This window comes from Cupressus sempervirens, chromosome 11 (genome assembly GCF_028749045.1).
Source record: "Cupressus sempervirens isolate cs-2001-9-10 chromosome 11, ASM2874904v1, whole genome shotgun sequence".
NCBI classification, from domain to species: Eukaryota; Viridiplantae; Streptophyta; class Pinopsida; order Cupressales; family Cupressaceae; genus Cupressus; species Cupressus sempervirens.
The window spans coordinates 625215807-625227627 of NC_143128.1; the positions used below are offsets into that span (position 1 = coordinate 625215807).

General features: G+C 33.3%; 1 non-coding gene across 1 annotated transcript; it reads left to right on the forward strand.

The window, feature by feature from the left end:
• The first annotated feature begins 3773 nt into the window (after positions 1–3773).
• Positions 3774–3845, forward strand: TRNAI-UAU (transfer RNA isoleucine (anticodon UAU)). The gene has a single exon. It is a non-coding gene; the product is annotated as a tRNA-Ile (tRNA).
• Positions 3846–11821: the final 7976 nt, after the last annotated feature.

Genomic DNA, 11821 nt, shown 5'->3' on the forward strand with positions numbered 1-11821 from the left:
ACACACTCTTACTAAACCTCCCACGAAGAGAATCTCAATCATCAAGGCAAGTCAAGAAAATATGATAGAACCTTTGATAATACACTAACTAGCCCTTTAGAAACAACTAGGGAATGGGCCTTAGAAAAATGGCTCAATTAAATGTGATAGGAGATGCAAGAGAAGAGGAGACTGGGTGAATTTAGAGGTTGAGGAGGGGGTCAATTAAATAGAATCCCAAGGTGGGTATTACACATTCTACTAGGTAGTGAAAGCAATAGTATCTAATTATTTTGGGGCCAAGGGAAACTGAAAATGAATTTAGTAAGTCAATATAAAGTTGTTGATAAACAGGTTAATGTTATATTATTGTGAGTGTAATATTGTGTGCATTGTAGTAACAACTCACATAGAGATTGGTCAATGCAAGTCAAATCTTAGAGCATTGTAGTAGCTACTGGTTCTAAATTCAGAGCAGATTTGGATTGAACCTAGCAAGATTGAATGCAAATTTCTTCAGTTTAAATATATTCATGTATTAACATGTTAAATTTCAACACACAGGCCTTTAGTTTTAACTTTTGATATCTCTCTTCTTTGTTATTTGTCAGGAAAAAATGTGGAATCAACTTGGAGTTTGTCCTCAACATGAAATTCTCTTCCCTAAATTAGCAGTAAGAGTTTTTTTAGACCTATAATCCATGTTGTAATCTATGTAATTGATTAAATTAAAATTGTTATTATATTGACTACGCAAAGTATACACAAGCTCGTCCATTTTTTTCACTTCAAATAAATAATCTTAATGGAAAATTGTCCTAGAGATATCTCTCAATATTGAAGACAATGGCCTCATTAGAAGTTTAGCATTCCTCAGAAGAAAAACCGCTAACCACTACTTTCCTGCTATATTATTTTTTCTAAAATTCTTTTGTCTGCCTCTTTGCATGAAATTCATTCATTTTAACTCTTTCTCATGTCCCAACATAACTGTCCATTTTCTTGAAATTCCTCTATTCTCGATCACATGGGACAAAAACATAACATTTCTCTTTTTTGTATGTCTTGGTTTAATTTTATCAACATAAGAGAAATTATAAATGTTATTAAATCCTACTGGGGCCTTAGCATTTAATTAGATTTATAATATAACTCACAAGCTTAGGAGGGATATTATAGGCTCCTTAATTTTTAGTTTTCTATTCTACTTACTAATAGCTCCCATTTACTTCTTCAAATCATTATTTACTCATTCTCTTATGGAAAAATCATACAAAAATGTTGAGTGCCCTTCTCTAATATAGTGCAAAAAATTTAAATTTACACACAAAGATAATACTATACTTTTTATTATTCATCCATTCAATGCATATTACAAATATGGAGTATGACTAATCATAACTCCTATACATGTAGGTTTGTTGTTCAATCACTTTGATTATATGCCTCCTATTTTCACTCTCAAATTTCTATGTGAGTTGTTACTATAGTGCACACAATATTACACACAATAATATAACATTAACCTGTTTATCAACAACTTAATACTGACTTACATAAATTCATTTTATAACAAATTAGTCAATCAAAAAAACCATGTGAACACTGATTTCTAACATGAATCAGTCATTATTCTCCAGTTGGTTTTATAGGGAAAGCCTTTCACCAAAGTCCCACAAGCTTCTAATGCAAGTCAATTGTCTATTTCTCCAAGCTTGTAATTCCTCTTCTATAACTACTCATAAAGATGTTATAGAAAATGATTACATGATATAAAAGTGCCTTCAGATAATTGCATTTGCTTCAAAGTTTTCTAAAAATTTCAAGCTATGATTCTTCTTTTTAATAAAATTAATTTTTTCTCTGGATAGTGCAAATTTTGATGATGAACCAAATTAGGGGTTTGAATCTCTATCTATAAAAAAAATTCAAAATTTACACACCATATTAAGGCATGGTTAAACAAAATTTCCCTTTCATTTGTATGTTATCCATCCTCATTTAAGAAAAAGTAAAAATTGAACACTATCTTGTTTGATCACAACCGGCTTTAAGAATTTTTTTATGCATAGACATTTGGCAAGGAGGGGATATGATATGAAATCTACAAAATTCTTTTGTCTGTTACTTTTGAATCCTTATCCTTATAACTGTTTTGTAACTTTATTCTTAAACCGAATTCTTTTGAGGCATTCTGTCAAAGAATTTTCATGGCTAGGTTTTGCTTCATTTTTCTTGCACATGATGATGTTAATACTCCTATTGATCACTTTGGCCTCTATAATTCATGCTTTTCTCTATTGGGATGCCTTCTTTACTCTTCCATAGATGAATGTACCGATATTCTTAAGTGGTTTCTAAGAGGGTTGTTTATTATTTGAATAATAATATTTCATAATAATATTTCTTTGTGTATTGTTATTTATTTGATTAGCATGATTATTATTATTATTATTATTTTAGACTGTAAGAATCGGTGCAACACGGCCCCCCATAAACTGTAGTGCGCTTGATAAACTTTTTAATGTGACCAATAGCACTGGCGTGACACGCCCACCAGTACCACGAGGACGGGGGAGACTAGAACCCATGACCAACTCCCTGCAATAGGGAAGATTTAGCCAACCAAGCTAGGGCCCTTGCCCTATGATTATTATTATTATTAGTATTATATTTATTTTTTATTTTTTTTACTTTGGCCTCCATAATTCATGGTTTTCTTTATTGGGATGCATTGTTTACTCTTCCATAGATGAATGTACTGATATTCTTAAGTGGTTTCTAAGAAGATTGTTTATTATTTGAATAATAATATTTCATTGTGTTTTATTATTTAATTGATTAGCATGATTATATTTAATTTAATTTTTTGTTTAACTTTGTATTTTGGCTCTATTATCATTCAAATCTAGCTCCAAAAATGGGACATTACATTATGGTCAAGGATATGAAGTTTATGGTTATGATCAACCATCTTAGCATCTATCAATGTATGGTTATTGGGCTTATTCTATAATTAGGGTTATCAACAAGTGAAGCATAGCCATTGCCTACTAGACTTTACTAGTCCATTATTTCCTTTTGTTATAGGTTTTTTTAAGCAATTTATCATAAACGTATTATTTAGTTATTTCTTACATTTATGAATTGGTACCACTTTCCCTACTAATAGGAATAATTTAATTATAGATCATTGATAAAAAAAAATCTTTTTATGTACCTTTTTTTTATCAAATTCCTATTTTTATGTTGTTTGTAGACAAAGGTTCAATAAATGTCAACATCAGTTGTAATGAACACTTTTATCACCCACCTAAGCATAAGGAAGAGTAGATATTTGATCCCTTGGCACCTCCATATGTGAAAAAGTGAGTATTTCAATTGATTGTGTTTCCCAATTTTTAATAGATGTGATTTTTAATGGGGTTTGATATTTTGATTTAATGCAAAAGTCTATTTTCTTGACATATCGCATAATCATTTGTATATTTTTCTGAAAAGTTGGCACAAGAAACAATACTTGTGTGTGGCCAAAGTGCTCCAAATTATATTTATAAGAGTCTATCACTACAATAATTTAGAGAAGTGTAACTAACATGAATAATAATTTTAAAATGCTTGAACAAAAGAATTTAATTTTTTTGAAATGTTATTGATAAAGATTTAGATTTTTTTTTTCATAATAACTAAAATTTGTGTTCTTTGAGAAGAGTATATCATGTTATAGTAACCATGACCATGGTAGATCTAATGTTGAAAAGACAACTTTGCCAATTTTTTGCATTATTCTTTAAAGGGTGCTAGCTCAATGGAAGAGCACCTGCTTTATAAGTAGGAGGATGGTGGTTCAATTCCATCGTGCCCTAATATGACTAAATTAATTATTAAATAAAATACCAAATATATTACCAAATATACTACCATATATACTACCAAATATATTACCAAATATAATACCAAATAAACTACCAAATATATTACCATATATACTACCCAACAAACTACCAAATAAACTACCATAGTTACCAAATAAACTACCATATAAACTACCAAATAACAACAATAAATGACTAAATCAATGACCTAATCAATGATTAAAATGGTTTAGTCATAAATTTTGTTGGGAGATAAATGTCTGGCAATTAACTACCATTGGTCACGTGATCAAAATTAGTCACATATCTACAATTTTTAGTAGTTTATTTACTAATATATTGTTGTTTTTGTACTAGTGTAAGTTAGCATATAATATCTTAAAATAGTTAATTGCTACCTAACTATGTCTAAGGGATCTGCACACTAGAGGCATACTTTGCCTACTAGGCTGCCTACATACCTATATTAATGGGATCAAGACCCTTGAACTACTCACTCTAATGAATATGTAATTATATTTTCTAATTATTTTGACATAGTTGTATTACTATAACCACTAGTGAGCTTTGCTCACTTAATATGGCTCTTTGCCATCATACACCCACTTAGGTGAATCAAGAAATTTTCTATAATTACAATATTGTAATACCTTGGTGCAACCTTTGTGTTGTAGTTTACAGTTAATGTAAGGTTAACCTATCTAAATGTTAACTCACACCTTATATAGTTATTTTTTAAAAATTTTGATAATAATCAATGGGTCTAAATAGACTAGTCAAATTAATGTTGAAACTCATAGTTTTGATTTCTATTTTCAAAAGCTAGGTAGACTAGGTTGCATCTAATGAAATTTCATAAGATAGACCACAAGTATGGATTATTCACTCTATAAGCGGACCCTTTATTCAAATGTAAAATTGGTTATGCATGCATGATTCTTTTGTTTAATGAAAAGCTAGTTTTAAAGCACATATTCCTTTTATTAAATGTAAGGTTTATTACCTGAACATCCATACATGTATAAGCATGGTAAGCTTGTCATGTCCCCTTTTCAAATAATTAAAAATAATAATCTTTGCTAAGGCAGGCAGGCCCAAAAAGGTGAAGTTTCAGAAAAGGGGGATAATCTTTGGAAGCGAATGGACTAATAAATAAAAATTATTATTAAAATATGTTTCATTAACCCCTCTTGGACGTGAGTTAGGGTTATGCCCTCTTTTAAGGGGTTTGGAGGCATTTTGGGCTAATTCCAGAACTTGATTTTTGCTCATTTCTTTGTTATTCTTCAGAGGTTGCCAAACTTGTGGAGAAGGAGACCCAAGAATGGGAGTTTGCAGGTTTCCAAGGAGACCCAAGAATGGGAGTTTGTAGGTTTCTAGGAAGGCTAAAGATGGGAGTTTGAAGCCATTCCATCTGCATGCTCATGCAGAGTTTGCCTTTGTGCTGAACAGTGCAGATTTGTGAGTTTTCGGGTGTATTTTTTGTAAGAGTTTGATGTTTCCGATTGAGTATTTCATATCAGTTTGTATTGCTGCTGTATATCAGACTTTTAAATGTTAAAATAGATCTGAAAATATTTATTTGGATATGATTATACTTTGTTGATAGATTATTAAGTTTTGGTAGTGATTTCGAGCTATTTTATGCTATTTTCGAGAGCCCGATGAGCATTGTTTTTGTCCTCCATTTGGGAGCTATTGTGTGCATGTTATAAAGATCTGGAAATATCATTTTATAGGCTGTTATGCTGCTCAAATTTCTATAAAAATTTCCACTTTCAGATTTATTAATAATAGGTGAAGCTGTGAAGCTTTTGGCACTATTTCTGGCATACCCGATTTGGGGTTTCTTGAGAAATTTGATGGATCTTTCTGATATTAGTTGCTTGATTTTGAAAATCTGATTAGAGGTGTGAAATATCATTTAAAATCAGTAAAGGGACATTTCAGTGGTATCAGAGTCATGATCTTGCCAGCTTGAGGGTTTGTAGAAATTTGCATGTCAATTTTTCAGTTTTGACAACTACCCAGATCTTGCATGTCAGTTTTGACAACTACCCAAATCTTGCATGTCATAATTTATGGTTGCATGTTGCTTCTAATCAGTTGCATGTCAAAATCTATGGTTGCATGCTACTTCCAATCATTTTCATGTTAGTTCTTGGTGAATTTGGTGGTTGCATGTTGCTTCTAATCAGCTGCATGTCAAAATTTATGGTTGCATGCAACTAAGTGAAAGAGAAAAGAGATATTTACAGCGAGAAAAGAATAAATAAATTTTGATCAAACCTCCAATTGAAAGTAAAAGTACAAAATCCAAGGAAGAGAAAAGTATGGCTGATCCAGATGAGATGGCAAAGAAATTCTTCCAAGACATCCAAAATACTTAGAAGCAAACAATGGATAGTTTGGCAGAAACTAGAGAGGCTTTGCGAATATTGACAGAAAAATTACAAGGAGTTGCATCTATTAATGAGAAAGGGAGCAATTCAGAGGAGCCAAGAAATCTGAAATCCACACCATCTAAATCAACAAAAACTATTTTCTTGCCTGCAGATGAGCCACCAGTACCAAATCCAGCCATTAATCCTGTGGAAGAGGTTATAGGTAACTTGATTACATTAAGAGCTACTTACAATGGCTTAGATGATGACTTTTGTAGTTTGGTTCCTTTTAGAGAATATGTGGATATGATGAACATTTTGATGCCCAAGAAAGTGTATAGAAGGCAGCATGACATAAGTGGAAGAGAGTTCAAAAATAAAATAAGCAAGTTTATAGCACCTACTTTTGATGGAACAAATAAAATTTCAACTAGAGCATGGCTACAAAAATTACAGACCTTCTTCACACTTAACCCCATGAAGGAGAGTGATGATGTTCAAATTGCAAATCTACACTTGGAAGATGCAGCCTATGACTGGTGGTACCATGGAATGACTACTCAAGGTCATGATTAGGTAACTACATTTGATGATTTTGGTCAAAGAGTGATAGATAGATTTGACCTCAAGGATGATGACTATGAGGATGTTGTTGTGCATGATGGTGAGATACCTAGTAGAGATGAGCAGACATTGAGAATTCATGACTTTTCTAAGAGAGAGTACCAGGCAAAGTTAGATGCTTCGTCTCATGAGGTTGAGGCTAGTAGTACTTCACATGATTTATACCGCCAGCTGAAGGTGAGTGAAGACAATTGTGTGACTACATTATCTCATCATGACAGGTATGTGGAGTTAGTTGGTATTGGTCATATTACTTAGGTGATGAGTTTTCTTGAGTTACTAGCTGATTCTAGTTTACAGATATGGACTCGAGATTGTTATATTGGCATTTGGAATTTAGTTGACTAGAAATCTTTAACACTTTTTGGTAGCAGTGTTTTTTTGGGTGCTATCATGGATTTGATTAGTAGATTGCATGGTGTTGTCTTTTCTTGTGCTAGTAGCTTGTCTGATGTTGGTATTAGTTTCTATACACTGGTGTTGGGCTTTGTTCATATATCTAGTCGACCATACTTGCTAGAATGTGTTGATGATCTTTCATATTTGGCAGTGTGTACAAACAAGTCCCAGGATCATATTGGCATTGATGACATCTAGGAGGATGCAGTGGGCAGTTTTGAAGACTTAGTTTCTTTGGGTACAAAGGAGTTGGACAGCAGTGCTACATTTTTTGATACTCCATTTGTTGATATGAGCTTTAGAGTTGATTCACAGGATATGGATCGTAATACTCTAGAGACTAGTAACTTTGAGGATACTCCTTTAGATAGTGCATCAGAGGAGGTTTGTAGGAGATAGTCAAGCCAGTGCCATCATGTGTCTAATTAGTTGAGAGTTAGTGAGCGAGACATTGCTATCGCTTGCCAACATTTTGATGTTGCTCATCAATTGTTAGGAGTTTATGGGTGGGGTTCTCCTACTAGTGATGAGCAGGGAGGAAGTTATCTTTCCTTGACAGAATTCCACTCTTTATGGGAGGCTATCCAAATTCTGAGACATGATTATATGTAGTTGGTAGATGATAGAGATTATCTTATGGAGTGGGGTAGTACAACATATGATGCGTTGTTGGCCAAGGAAGATTAGGTGAGTGAGCTTACTAAGCAGCTTGAGGTGACTTCTAAGATTCTTGAGAGTACACAGTTAGCTTTCAAGGAGTCACAATTTTATTTGGTTAAGGTGACCATGGAGTTAGAGCGACTACAGTCTTTACCTAATTCTATATAGTCACAAGTTGTGGTGTTTGGTGATCTGAGGATGTCCATGGTCGAGATTGTCAGAGATAGTGGAGATGGGGATGCATCCATCCTTGATACTAACATTGGCATATCAAGTTCATTCCCACTAGAGTCAGGTTCAGTTGAGTTGGGTGTTGTAGTAGATTGTTGTATGCCTGACATGGTGGTGGCCTCTAGTACTGATGGCAAGGAGACTAGAGCTGTATCAAAGATCATGTGTGATGTTGGTGAGTTAGTAGTTGGCATGGTTCTTGCTATTAATACTACTCCCTTGGTGATATCTTTAGACGTAGTAGTCAGTTCCAACTTGGTTAGTGATCAATTGTAGTTAGTTACATCTGGATTGCAGTCTGAGCCACTGACTGAGATTGGTGCATTCTATTGGCATTACACTATGAGGTATGCTCATCAATCTACCTTTGATGACCATGGTAATGAGATGATGATACAGAGATGTACTTTGGTTCCTAATGCTTATCATCAGTTATGGGACAGTTTGATGCCTCAAGATGAGAGTTGTGATGGGCATGACATGGTGATAGGTTTTGCAATTGATAGCTTGATAATATGTGACTTAGAGCAAGATTTTGGGAGTGATGCTTCAGTGGGTGTTGTTATTGATTCTACTCCTTTGGCTATGACATCCCCTAACTTAGCTAGTGATTAGTCATAATGGGTTGTATCACTTGGTCATGGTGAGCTGTTGATTTAGGTTGGTTTTTTTAATCAACATTATATTGCAGGGTATGTACAACAGTTAGCATTTGATCCTTGTGTTGAGGAGTTGATGGCAGGAAAATTTGGTTTGGGTTCCATTTCTTGCTGTTTATCTTGTGATGGCTTTTCACCATCAAGGGTGCATGGGAGTTATGGTTATGAGATAGTGGCCGATGATCTACAGAGTTGTGTTGACTGCAGGAGTTCTACAGTGTGTGGATTCTCCATACTTGGTATAGTTTCATTTGAGAGCATTCACCATTGTTGCAGAGTTGGATTCTACATTCCGTATAGGCTAGTGGGATGCATTGATGGTATTTACTATGTTGGTAGTCCACTCTACTGGGGTTTTGATGTTCTAAGAGTTTGTGTCTCGTGGGTTTCTGACTATGGAAGTTGTGATTTTGGAGTTTGGTTGAGCTATAATTGTCAGTTTGATTATGGATTCCTCTTGGTCATATTGCAGAGGATATTGTAGGAGCTTGTGTTAATTGGTAGTAGTATAGTTCATGACTACATTTGGGATCCATGTGGATTGATTGGTTTATTGTTCAGCCATTGCTTGAGGACAAGCAATGTTTGGGAGGGGAGGACTTGTCATGTCCCCTTTTCAAATAATTAAAAATAATAATCTTTGTTAAGGCAGGCAAGCCCAAAAAGGTGAAGTTTTAGCAAAGGGGGATAATCTTTGGAAGCGAATGGACTAATAAATAAAAATTATTATTAAAATATGTTTCATTAACCACTCTTGGACATGAGTTATGGTTATGCCCTCTTTTAAGGGGTTTGGAGGCATTTTGGGGTCATTCCAGAACTTGATTTTTACTCATTTCTTTGTTATTCTTTAGAGGCTGCCAAACCTGTAGAGAAGGAGACCCAAGAATGAGAGTTTGTAGGTTTCTAGGGAGACCAAAGAATGGGAGTTTTTAGGTTTCTAGGAAGGCTAAGGATTGGATTTTGAATCCATTCCGTGTGCATTCTCATGCAGAGTTTGCCTTTGTGTTGAACAGTGCAGATTTGTGAGTTTTCGGGTGTATTTTTTGTAAGAGTTTGGTGTTTCCGGTTGAGTATTTCATATTAGTTTGGGTTTCTGCTGTATATCAGACTTTTAAATGTTAAAATAGAGCTGAAAATATGTATTTTGATATGATTATACTTCTTTGATAGATTATTAAGTTTTTGTGGTGATTCTGGGCTATTTTATGCTATTTTCGAGAGCCCGATGAGCATTGTTTTTGTCCTCCGTTTGGGAGCTATTGTGTGCATGTTATACAGATCTAGAAATTTCATTTTATAGGCTGTTATGATGCTCAAATTTATATAAAAATTTCCACTTTCAAATTTATTAATAATAGGTGAAGCTATGAAGCTTTTGGCACTATTTCTGGCATACCCAATTTGGGGTTTCTTGAGAAATTTGGTGGATCTTTGTGATATTAGTTGCTTGATTTTGAAAATATGATTAGAGGCATGAAATATCATTTAAAATCAGAAAAGGGAAATTTCAATGCTACCTATAATTTCATGAGATCAATCTTTAAAATACTTGAAATATCCTCATCACCTCCTACTACTCTCAGGGGAAGTCCATCTTCTTTGCTCACAAACAATTCATCACATGGGTACATCCAAGAATGTTTAGAAGGAAAAGAAAAGAATATTTATATAGGTATCTATACATATATATACATACACATAGACATATGCACATGTGTCTATGTATGTATGTATGTATGTATGTATATAGAGATCTCACTATTTGTATACATACATATAAACATAAATACACATATGCATGTGTATATGTATATATACACATATATATACATGCATATATATACACACATATGTGTACATATGTGTACACACACACATATATATATACATATATGTGTGTGTGTGTATACATACATACATATACAGAGACCACAAGGACACAATAATGAGATCCAGAGATAAATATATACATACATACATACATACATACATACATCTGCATATGCAATTTTATCACCTTGGAAAACTATATTTGATCTTTACTTAATTACCAAGAGATAATATAATTTGTAAGTACATATTTCTACATACTTAGTTTGGTATGAATAGTTTTTATTAAATTCATCTGAGGAGAGTGAGTCTACTCCTGATGATAATGGATCCATGTATTGGGTATTTAAAGGAGAGAGACTTATAGATGATTAGATGTTATTTATGGATATGAGATTATTTGTTTGTACTGTCAATAAATAATCCTTTGTATTGAATTTCTATATCATCAAATTTCTAAATAAAAATCACTAGACTTGGTCTTCTGAAATGGTATGGGCTACTTAGAATTTTCAAACTTGAACTGTTGAATTCTACATTTAGATTGATAAACTAACACTTTAAATCACTAGTTTCATGTTCAAAACCTTTGGCCTTCAAAATGTGAACTTTGATTTTGATTTGTGGCACATGGACTATTATGAACTAAAAGACACCTAAATGTTCTTAGATACATCTGAAAGTATCTACACAAATTGATATGAACCATTCAATCTAAATTATAGAGTCTTTGAATCTCAGTACTCTAATCCCACGAACCTTCTAAACATTGAAACCACTGAATTTCCTAGGGCACTGAACTTATCAAACATATGAATCTCCTTGAATTAATGGAACCATTTTGAAATAGGTTCAATGAGGTTCAAAACCCAAGAGGGACTTACATATAAACCTCAAACAAGGGTTGCATGCTATGTGGGGTAGGAGGAGGATAGTTGTGTGAATGGCTAATTGAGCAAGTTGCAGAAAATTAGGGTCTAAGCTACAATTAGTTTCATTAATTTGATAAGGGAATCATCTTTGAATTGGGATGATCAAAATTGGTATGTCCATCCTTATGATAGATGTCTCTATCTTAGAATATTAAATTACCTCAAATGACAAGTGACAAATTATTAAATATATGAAAAATCATAAGAAAATTCACCTATAATATTTTTGAAGGACAAAAATATAA